Source organism: Neofelis nebulosa, chromosome 9 (assembly GCF_028018385.1).
Source record: "Neofelis nebulosa isolate mNeoNeb1 chromosome 9, mNeoNeb1.pri, whole genome shotgun sequence".
Classification (NCBI taxonomy): Eukaryota; Metazoa; Chordata; class Mammalia; order Carnivora; family Felidae; genus Neofelis; species Neofelis nebulosa.
The window spans coordinates 81,279,048-81,289,050 of record NC_080790.1 but is presented as its reverse complement, the minus strand read 5'-3'; positions in this window follow the sequence as shown (position 1 = coordinate 81,289,050).

Here is a 10,003-nt window from a genome sequence, read left to right as displayed (position 1 = left end):
AGATAAATATTATAGGATTTCACTTATATGTGGAATTTAAGAAAGAAAGCAAATGAGCAAAGAAAAAGGAGAGAGAGAGAAAGAGAGAGAGAAACCTAGAAGCCAACAGTTAACTAAAGAGAACAAATGGATTGTTAACCAGAGGAGAGGTGTGTGAGGGGATGGGTGAAATAGGTGATGGGGATTAAAAAGTATACTTATCATAATGAGCATTCGTCTTTATCCATTAATCCATGGATGGACATTTGGGCTCTTTCCATACTTTGGCTATTGTTGATAGTGCTGCTATAAACATTGGGGTGCATGTGTCCCTTCAAAACAGCATATAGCTGTATCCCTTGGATAAATACCTAGTAGTGCAATTGCTGGGCCATAAGGTAGTTCTATTTTTAATTTTTTGAGGAACCTCCATACTGTTTTCCAGAGTGGCTGCACCGGCTTGCATTCCCACCAGCAGCGCAAAAGAGATCCTCTTTCTTCACATTCTCGCCAACATCTGTTGTTGCCTGAGTTGTTAATGTTAGCCATTCTGACAGGTGTGAGGTGGTATCTCATTGTGGTTTGATTTGTATTTCCCTAATGATGAGTGAGTGATGTTGAGCATTTTTTCATGTGTCAGTTGGCCATCTGGATGTCTTCTTTGGAGAAGTGTCTATTTATGTCTTTTGCTCATTTCTTCACTGGATTATTTGTTTTTTGGGGTATTGAGTTTGATAAGTTCTTTATAGATTTTGGATACTAACCCTTTATCTGATATGTCATTTGCAAATATCTTCTCCCATTCTGTCGGCTGCCTTTTAGTTCTGCTGATTGTTCCCTTCGCTGTGCAGAAGCTTTTTATTTTGATGCGGTCCTAGTAGTTAATTTTTGGTTTTGTTTCCCTTGCCTCTGGAATCGTGTTGAGTAAAAACTTGCTGTGGCCAAGATCAAAGAGGTTTTTGCCTGCTGTCTCCTCGAGAATTTTGATGACTTCCTCTTTTACATTGAGGTCTTTCATCCACTTTGAGTTTATTTTTATGTATGGTGTAGGAAAGAGGTCCAGGTTCATTCTTCTGCATATCGCTGTCCAGTTTTCCCAGCACCGCTTGCTGAAGAGACTGTCTTTATTCCATTGGATATTCTTTCCTGCTTTGTCAAAGATTAGTTGGCCATACGTTTGTGGGTCCATTTCTGGGTTCTCTATTCTGTTTCATTGAGTGTCTGTTTTTGTGCCATATAATAAAGCCTTCTTGATGTCCATTTATGTTGTCAGAATCAACTTTTCATCCATAAAGCACTGTACACAAAAAAGATCATCTTAAAAGGAGCACACAGTTCAAAGCTTCTTTTAAAGTTCTGCACTACTTTCTAAAAAAGGATTGTCATTCTTACTTTGAGCCCAATATAATGCTCTCTGAAGAAGTTTTGGAAGAGAGCATAAAGAGATTCAAGAAACAGTTTAAGTACTCATATGATCCTGTCTCCTGGAAGCAACACACAATTTTATCCTGGCCATTTTCCTACGTATTGTATTGCATTGTATTGTATTGTATTGTATTGTATTGTAATTTATTGTATTTATTATTTTTTTTAGAAAGAGAGCAAGAGCAGGGGAGGGGGCAGAGGAAGAGAGAATATTAAGCAGGTTCCACGCTCAGCATGAACTTGATGCAGGGGCTTGGTCCCACAACCCTAGGATCATGACCTGAGCCAAAATCAAAAGTGGATGCACAACCAACTGAGCCACCCAGGTGCCCTCTATGCTTTTCAAATTTTTAGATCATACTGTATAACTTGTTTTATTTTTTTTAATTTGTGCTTTTAATGAATATATTTTTTATTGTGCATCATCTCATACGCATCTGTCTATATCATAAAAAATCATTTGTAAGCCTCATTTCTAATAAATGCATAACATTCCTCTAAGGTGAAAAAAACGATCTCTAAAAAAAAATCCACTGGATAGGGAAAAAAATGTAAAGATTAGATTCTGCAAAAGAAAAGTTTAGTGAACTTGAAGACATAGCAATATATAGTAATAGAAAGTATCCAAAATGAACCATGGAGATACAAAGAACTGAAAATAAATGAATAGGTCCTCAGTGACCCATGGAACAATATCAAGTAGTCTAGGATACATGTAACTGAACAACCAAAAGGAGAAAAGGAGGGACAGAAACATGTATTTGATGGAATAATGGCTCCTAAATTTGATCTAAACTGTATTCATTGTATCTAAGAAGCTCAATGAAACCACAAAGTGAAAAGAAAACAAAACAAACTCATAAGATACATTAAATTCCTGAAAACAGAGTGTTAAACAGAAAACCTTAACAGCAATCAGAAGAAAAAAGACATATTAATTACCTAAAGAACAACAAAGAATAATCACAGACTTATCAGAAACTCTGCAAGCCAGAGCAATAGAATGACATCTTTAAAGTGCTGAAAGAAAGTAACTTTCAAGTTAGAATTCTGTGATCACTAAAAATAATTTTCAAAATTAAATCAAAATTAAGAATTTTTTCAGAAAAAAATCTAGAACAAAGTAGCACAAAAGGTAAGGCAGAGAGTGGACATATAATATTGTAAGTTTCTTGCATTATTATTGAGGTTTTATAATAACCTACTATAGGTTAATACAGCAACCAGTGTGAACATTTTCAAATGTAAGTCAAATCATGTCATCCCTCTGCTTAAAACCCTCCCATAGCATCTCACTTCATTCAAAGTAAAAGCCAAAGTCTACAACTTCCTGTGAGATTGGGTATAATCTGAATCCATCCCTAATTTCCACTACCACTGTGACCTCAATTAATAACACTTAGCAGAAATTCATGTTTGTGAGTCTTCTTTCTTTTATAAAATTTCATAATGAATTCTTTTCAATGGAAATTATAAAATGTACTTTTTAAGATATAAAGCTCATGCCAAATAATGTCAACCTCCTTTTTCCTTGTTTATAATTCACTCTAATGTAACGGAGAATTTCTTGCAAATTCACATCACTCCCACTTTGCCAAATAGTCCTTCCTCCTAGAATTGAGGTCACAGAAGAAATTCCTGCTTATTGCCTTAATTTTCAAAATGATTTTTAAATTTTTTTAACGTTTGTTTATTTTTGAGACAGAGAGAGACAGAGCATGAACAGGGGAGGGGCAGAGAGAGAGGGAGACACAGAATCGGAAGCAGGCTCCAGGCTCTGAGCCATCAGCCCAGAGCCCGACGCGGGGCTCGAACTCACGGACCGCGAGATCGTGACCTAAGCTGAAGTCAGACGCTTAACCGACTGAGCCACCCAGGCACCCCTCAAAATGATTTTTAAAAAATAGAAACAAAATACCTTCAAATCAATCATATTCTACTTGAGCAGACTTCCACCAGCTGCCAAGATATTGAACCTGTGACAATTTTGAGTTGCCCTAACTTTATAATCTGTATTGGGGAACTATAATATATGTAAAGAAACCAGAAAACAATAATGTAGAAATATAAGTATGCCTAGGCTTGGTATGTGGTAAGAAGTTTTTGATCAAAACAGGGCTTATTCTCTACCCAACCTCTTTTTTAAACTGTGTTTATTCAGAAACTCTCGAAACAAATCAAGTGTTTATGAATGATCAAGAAATGTCTGTAACATTCATGGAGCTGTTACTGATTCCTTAATCCCCATCCAGCTATTATTAAATAGTATCAATTAATGTATGGGTTGGTAAAAGTGTTTTAGCATATAGACTTTCTATCTTGTTTGGAACATATTCAAGTTGTGGTTTAAGAAATCTGGTAACTGGGAAGGAAATAGGGTTGCTTGATTTTGAGTATGGTATAACAACACAAGGGTTAGCACTAGCTATTCATGGAGGCAGATTATGGGGAAGACTGAAAACCCCCTTAATCTGAAGGAGTATAAAATGGAGCAGGCAAGAGGGAAGAGAGCACAGCAGGAGCCTTATAGAAGAGGCTCATATTTAGACAAACCACCTGGCCCTGCCCTTTGGGGAAGGCAGTTTAGAGATAAGATAAATCCTTTGCAAGTCACGTAAACCTGTCTTGTCCTTTAGGCCAGATTGCCAAATAAGGCCATGGAAGCTTACAGTTGGAGTTATTCCTTCCCTTTGTTCAATAACTAATATAACCACTGATTATGTATAGAGTTGGAATATATGAAAACATAAAAGAAATCCAATTAAATTCAGTTAAATCCAATTAAGTTTTAAACTATTGCTCCATATTAATATTTCATTACTATGGTTAATATTCAGGTAGAATTTAAAAAATTTATCCTCATCATTTGCCAGATTTACGACGAACACTATCTTGCCTCTTGAGGTTTATTATGACGTCTGTAAACTTTCCTGAAAACCAGAAAGTAATAATACAGAATTCTGCTTTAGAGATTCTTATATTTCCAGGGGAAAAAATATATCTTAATTATTCCAGAAAACAATTGAAAATAAATCTATTTGAATAAAACCCACATTGGCCTATCTAAGGTGAAGGAGCTAAGGACAGAGACCACTTGACACATTTATGACTTAAACTCTCATCCCCATGTAACTGAAACTATTCCCTTTGACACTCCCTAGTCAATTTGCTCAAGTGAAGAGTGACTATAAAAACAACACCCACTATTTCCAGATAGTTTGGGGTTTTTCCTCTCCTCCTGAGCCTTGTGTTTTCTTTCTCTCTTATTCCTATTTTTGTTCAATGAAACAGTTGAGTGATTCTCTCCCTTATGCATGTCTCTGATCTGTCTATATATCCATTACATGTTCCATTTTTTAAAATGTTTGTTTGTTTGTTTGTTTGTTTGTTTGTTTGTTTGTTTGTTTAGAGCTTGTGAGCAGGACAGGAGCAGAGAGAGAGAATCCCAGACAGGCTGTGCACTATCAGCGCAGAGCCCAACATAAGGCTTGATCTCATGAACTGTGAGATTATGAGTTGAGCCAAAATCAAGAATTGGGTCCTCAACCGACTGAGCCACACAGGCTCCCCACGTGTTCAATTTTTATTGAGTGAACGCACCCATAAACCAAGCACCCATATTAAGAAACAGAGCATTTCTGACATCTGAGAAGCTACCCTCATTTCTACTTCCAGATGCTATACTCTGACTTCTAAGAGATCAGTTTTACTTGGTTTTGAACTGTTTACAAACAGCATTATACTGCATGTATTTATTTGAGTATGGCCTTATTTTTTTTTCAATAGTATGTTTTCCAAGATTTGTCTATGTTGCCCTGTATGGTTGCAGATGCTTCTTTAGAGCTCTATGGTATTCCACTGATTGAATATAACAAATGTATTCCATTTGGATCATTTCCAAGGTTTTGGTTTTTTTCCTATTAGAAATAGCGCCATTTATGAACACTTTTGAACGTGTCACATAATGAACATGCACGTGCATGCTTGGTGGGTGTATGGCTAGGAATAGAATTGCTTGACCACAGAGTTCACCTCAAGTCAATACTGACAAGCAGTTTTCCAAAGTGGCTGTACCAAGTTTTACTCCCAATTAACATGTAGGCCTCTTGTAATATTACTAAATTCTGTGGGTTTTTTTACTTTTTATGGAAGTATGACGTAGGTGCACAGCACTAATTTAATTAAAGCTATCTTCTTCAAGGTATGTTCGTTCTGCTAAATAGTAAACTAAATCTCCCCTTTCTGCGGTCATTTCCAGAGGGATGCTGGTTTTAAAGAAGGTGAAATTCTAAGTATGCTATGTCAGCAGAATCCTGGGGTAGTCAGGCAGCATGATATATAGAAGGAACATAGGGCCTAGCACTAAAAACCCCATGTTCCTCTCTTAACTCTGGACTGCTCACATCATTCAGCCTATTTTCTCAGTTTCCTCATCCATATAAAGGGAATTAAAGAAAACCTTTATAGAACTAAGTTTTCGTGAGGCTTCTCTGAATCACTTTTGACAACTTATGAATGCATGGAGTTCATTAAAACCTTGAATCTCTAAGTAGGAACAATTTAAAATTTGTTTGTAATTGTAATGTAGCAAACTAAACATATTTCTTGCAGGGGAGCCTGCGTGGCTCAGACAGTTGAGCTCCTGACCTGGCTCAGGTCATGATCTTGCAGTTCACGGGTTCAAGCCCCGTGTTGGGCTCTATGCTGACAGCTCAGAGCCTGGAGCCTGTTTTGGATTCTGTGTCTACTTCTCTATCTGCCCCTCCCCTGCTCATGCTCTGTCTCTCTCTGTCTCAAAAATAAACAAACATTAAAATAAAATTTATAAACGTATTTCTTGAAGGCTTCAGAGGGTACCACAATTCTAACATTCCAGGGTGTAGTAATTAATTCATAGATACCCTTTATTTCTACATAAATTTATACACGTTGAACCAACTGACTTTTATGACTCATTTTATATTTCAGCAGAAAACTCTCATACCTAGTCAGAACACTTAAAAAAGCTGCTAAATTTTATAATAACTAATGTAATTCCCAGTATTATTTGAAAATATTCCAATGTAATATTTCTTTTTTTTAATATGAAATTTATTGTCAAATTGGTTTCCATACAACACCCAGTGCTCATCCCAAAAGGTGCCCTCCTCAATACCCATCACCCACCCCCCCTCCCTACCATCCCCCATCAACCCTCAGTTTTTTCTCAGAGTTTTAAGAGTCTCTTATGCTTTGGCTCTCTCCCTCTCTTACCTCTTTTTTTTTTTTTTTCCCTTCCTCTCCCCCATGGTCTTCTGTTAAGTTTCTCAGGATCCACATAAGAGTGAAAATACATGGTATCTGTCTTTCTCTGTATGACTTATTTCACTTAGCATAACACTCTCCAGTTCCATCCATGTTGCTACAAAAGGCCATATTTCATTCTTTCTCATTGTCACGTAGTATTCCATTGTGTATATAAACCACAATTTCTTTATCCATCCATCAGTTGATGGACATTTAGGCTCTTTCCATAATTTGGCTATTGTTGAGAGTGCTGCTATAAACATTGGGGTACAAGTGCCCCTATGCATCACCACTCCTGTATCCCTTGGGTATTCCTAGCAGTGCTACTGCTGGGTAATAGGGTAGGTCTATTTTTAATTTTGTGAGGAACCTCCACACTGTTTTCCAGAGCAGCTGCACCAGTTTGCATTTCCACCAACATTGCAAGAGGGATCCTGTTTCTCCACATCCTCTCCAGCATCTATAGTCTCCTGATTTGTTCATTTTAGCCAGTCTGACTGGCGTGAGGTGATATCTGAGTGTGGTTTTGATTTATATTTCCCTGATGAGGAGCGACGTTGAGCATCTTTTCATGTGCCTGTTGGCCATCCGGATGTCTTTTTTAGAGAAGACATGTCTATTCATGTTTTATGCCCATTTCTTCACTGGGTTATTTGTTTTTCGGGTGTGGAGTTTGGTGAGCTCTTTATAGATTTTGGATACTAGCCCTTTGTCCGATATGTCATTTGCAAATATCTTTCCCCATTCCGTTGGTTGTCTTTTAGATTTGTTGACTGTTTCCTTTGCTGTGCAGAAGCTTTTTATCTTCATAAGGTCCCAATAGTTCATTTTTGCTTTTAATTCCCTTGCCTTTGGGGATGTGTCAAGTAAGAAATTGCTATGACTGAGGTCAGAGAGGTCTTTTCCTGCTTTCTTCTCTAGGGTTTTGATGGTTTCCTGTCTCACATTCAGGTCCTTTATCCATTTTGAGTTTATTTTTGTGAATGATGTAAGAAAGTGGTCTAGTTTCATCCATCTGCATGTTGCTGTCCAGTTCTCCCAGCACCATTTGTTAAAGAGACTGTCTTTTTTCCATTGGATGTTCTTTCCTGCTTTGTCAAAGATTAGTTGGCCATACGTTTGTGGGTCTAGTTCTGGGGTTTCTATTCTATTCCATTGGTTTATGTGTCTGTTTTTGTGCCAATACCATGCTGTCTTGATGATGACAGCTTTGTAGTAGAGGCTAAAGTCTGGGATTGTGATGCTTCCCGCTTTGGTCTTCTTCTTCAAAATTACTTTGGCTATTCGGGGCCTTTGGTGGTTCCATATGAATTTTAGGATTGCTTGTTCTAACTTCGAGAAGAATGCTGGTGCAATTTTGATTGGGATTGCATTGAATGTGTAGATAGCTTTGGGTAGTATTGACATTTTGACAATATTTATTCTTCCAATCCATGAGCATGGACTGTTTTTCCATTTCTTTATATCTTCTTCAATTTCCTTCATAAGCTTTCTATAGTTTTCAGCATACAGATCTTTTACATCTTTGGTTAGATTTATTCCTAGGTATTTTATGCTTCTTGGTGCAATTGTGAATGGGATCAGTTTCTTTATTTGTCTTTCTGTTGCTTCATTATTAGTGTATAAGTATGCAACTGATTTCTGTACATTGATATTGTATCCTGTGACTTTGCTAAATTCATGTATCAGTTCTAACAGACTTTTGGTGGAGTCTATCGGATTTTCCATGTATAATATCATGTCATCTGCAAAAAGTGAAAGCTTGACTTCATCTTTGCCAATTTTGATGCCTTTGGTTTCTTTTGTTGTCCGATTGCTTATGCTAGCACTTCCAACACTATGTTAAACAACAGCGGTGAGAGTGGGCATCCCTGTCGTGTTCCTGATCTCAGGGAAAAAGCTCTCAGTCTTTCCCCATTGAGGATGATGTTAGCTGTGGGCTTTTCATAAATGGCTTTTATGATGTTTAAGTATGTTCCTTCTATCCCGACTTTCTCGAGGGTTTTTATTAAGAAAGGATGCTGAATTTTGTCAAATGCTTTTTCTGCATTGATTGACAGGATCCTAAGGTTCTTATATTTTCTTTTATTAATGTGATGTATCACATTGATTGATTTGCAAATGTTGAACCAGCCCTGCAGCCCAGGAATGAATCCCAATTGATCATGGTGAATAATTCTTTTTATATGCTGTTGAATTCGATTTGCTAGTATCTTATTGAGAATTTTTGCATCCATATTCATCAGGGATATTGGCCTGTAGTTCTCTTTTTTTACTGGGTCTCTGTCTGGTTTAGGAATCAAAGTAGTGCTGGCTTCATAGAATGAGCCTGGAAGTTTTTCTTCCCTTTCTATTTTTTGGAATAGCTTGAGAAGGATAGGTATTATCTCTGCTTTAAATGTCTGGTAGAATTCCCCAGGGAAGCCATCTGGTCCTGGACTCTTATTTGTTGGGAGATTTTTTATAGCTGATTCAATTTCTCCGCTGGTTATAGGTCTGTTCAAGCTTTCTATTTCTTCCTGTTTGAGTTTTGGAAACGTGTGGGTGTTTAGTAATCTGTCCATTTCTTCCAGGTTGTCCAATTTGTTGGCCTATAATTTTTCATAGTATTCCCTGATAGTTGCTTGTATTTGTGAGGGATTGGTTGTAATAATTCCATTTTTATTCATGATTTTATCTATTTGGGTCATCTCCCTTTTATTTTTGAGAAGCTAGCTAGAGGATTATCAATTTTGTTTATTTTTTCAAAAAACCAACTCTTGGTTTCATTGATCTGCTCTACAGTGTTTTTAGATTCTATATTGTTTATTTCTGCTCTGATCTTTGTTATTTCTCTTCTTCTGCTGGGTTTGGGGTGTCTTTGCTGTTCTGTTTCTATTTCCTTTAGGTGTGCTGTTATATTTGGTATTTGGAATTTTTCTTATTTCTTGAGATAGGCCTGGATTGCAATGTATTTTCCTCTCAGGACTGCCTTCGCTGCATCCGAAAGCATTTGGATTGTTGTATTTTCATTTTCATTTGTTTCCATATATTTTTAAATTTCTTCTCTAATTGCCTGGTTGACCCATTCATTCTTTAGTAGGGTGTTCTTTAACCTCCATGCTTTTGGAGGTTTCCAGACTTTTTCCTGTGGTTGATTTCAAGCTTCATAGCATTGTGGTCTGAAAGTATGCATGGTATGATCTCAATTCTTGTATACTTGTGAAGGGCTGTTTTTTCCCCCAGTATGTGATCTATCTTGGAGAAAGTTCCATGTGCACTCAAGAAGAAAGTATATTCTGTTGCTTGGGATGCAGAGTTCTAAATATATTTG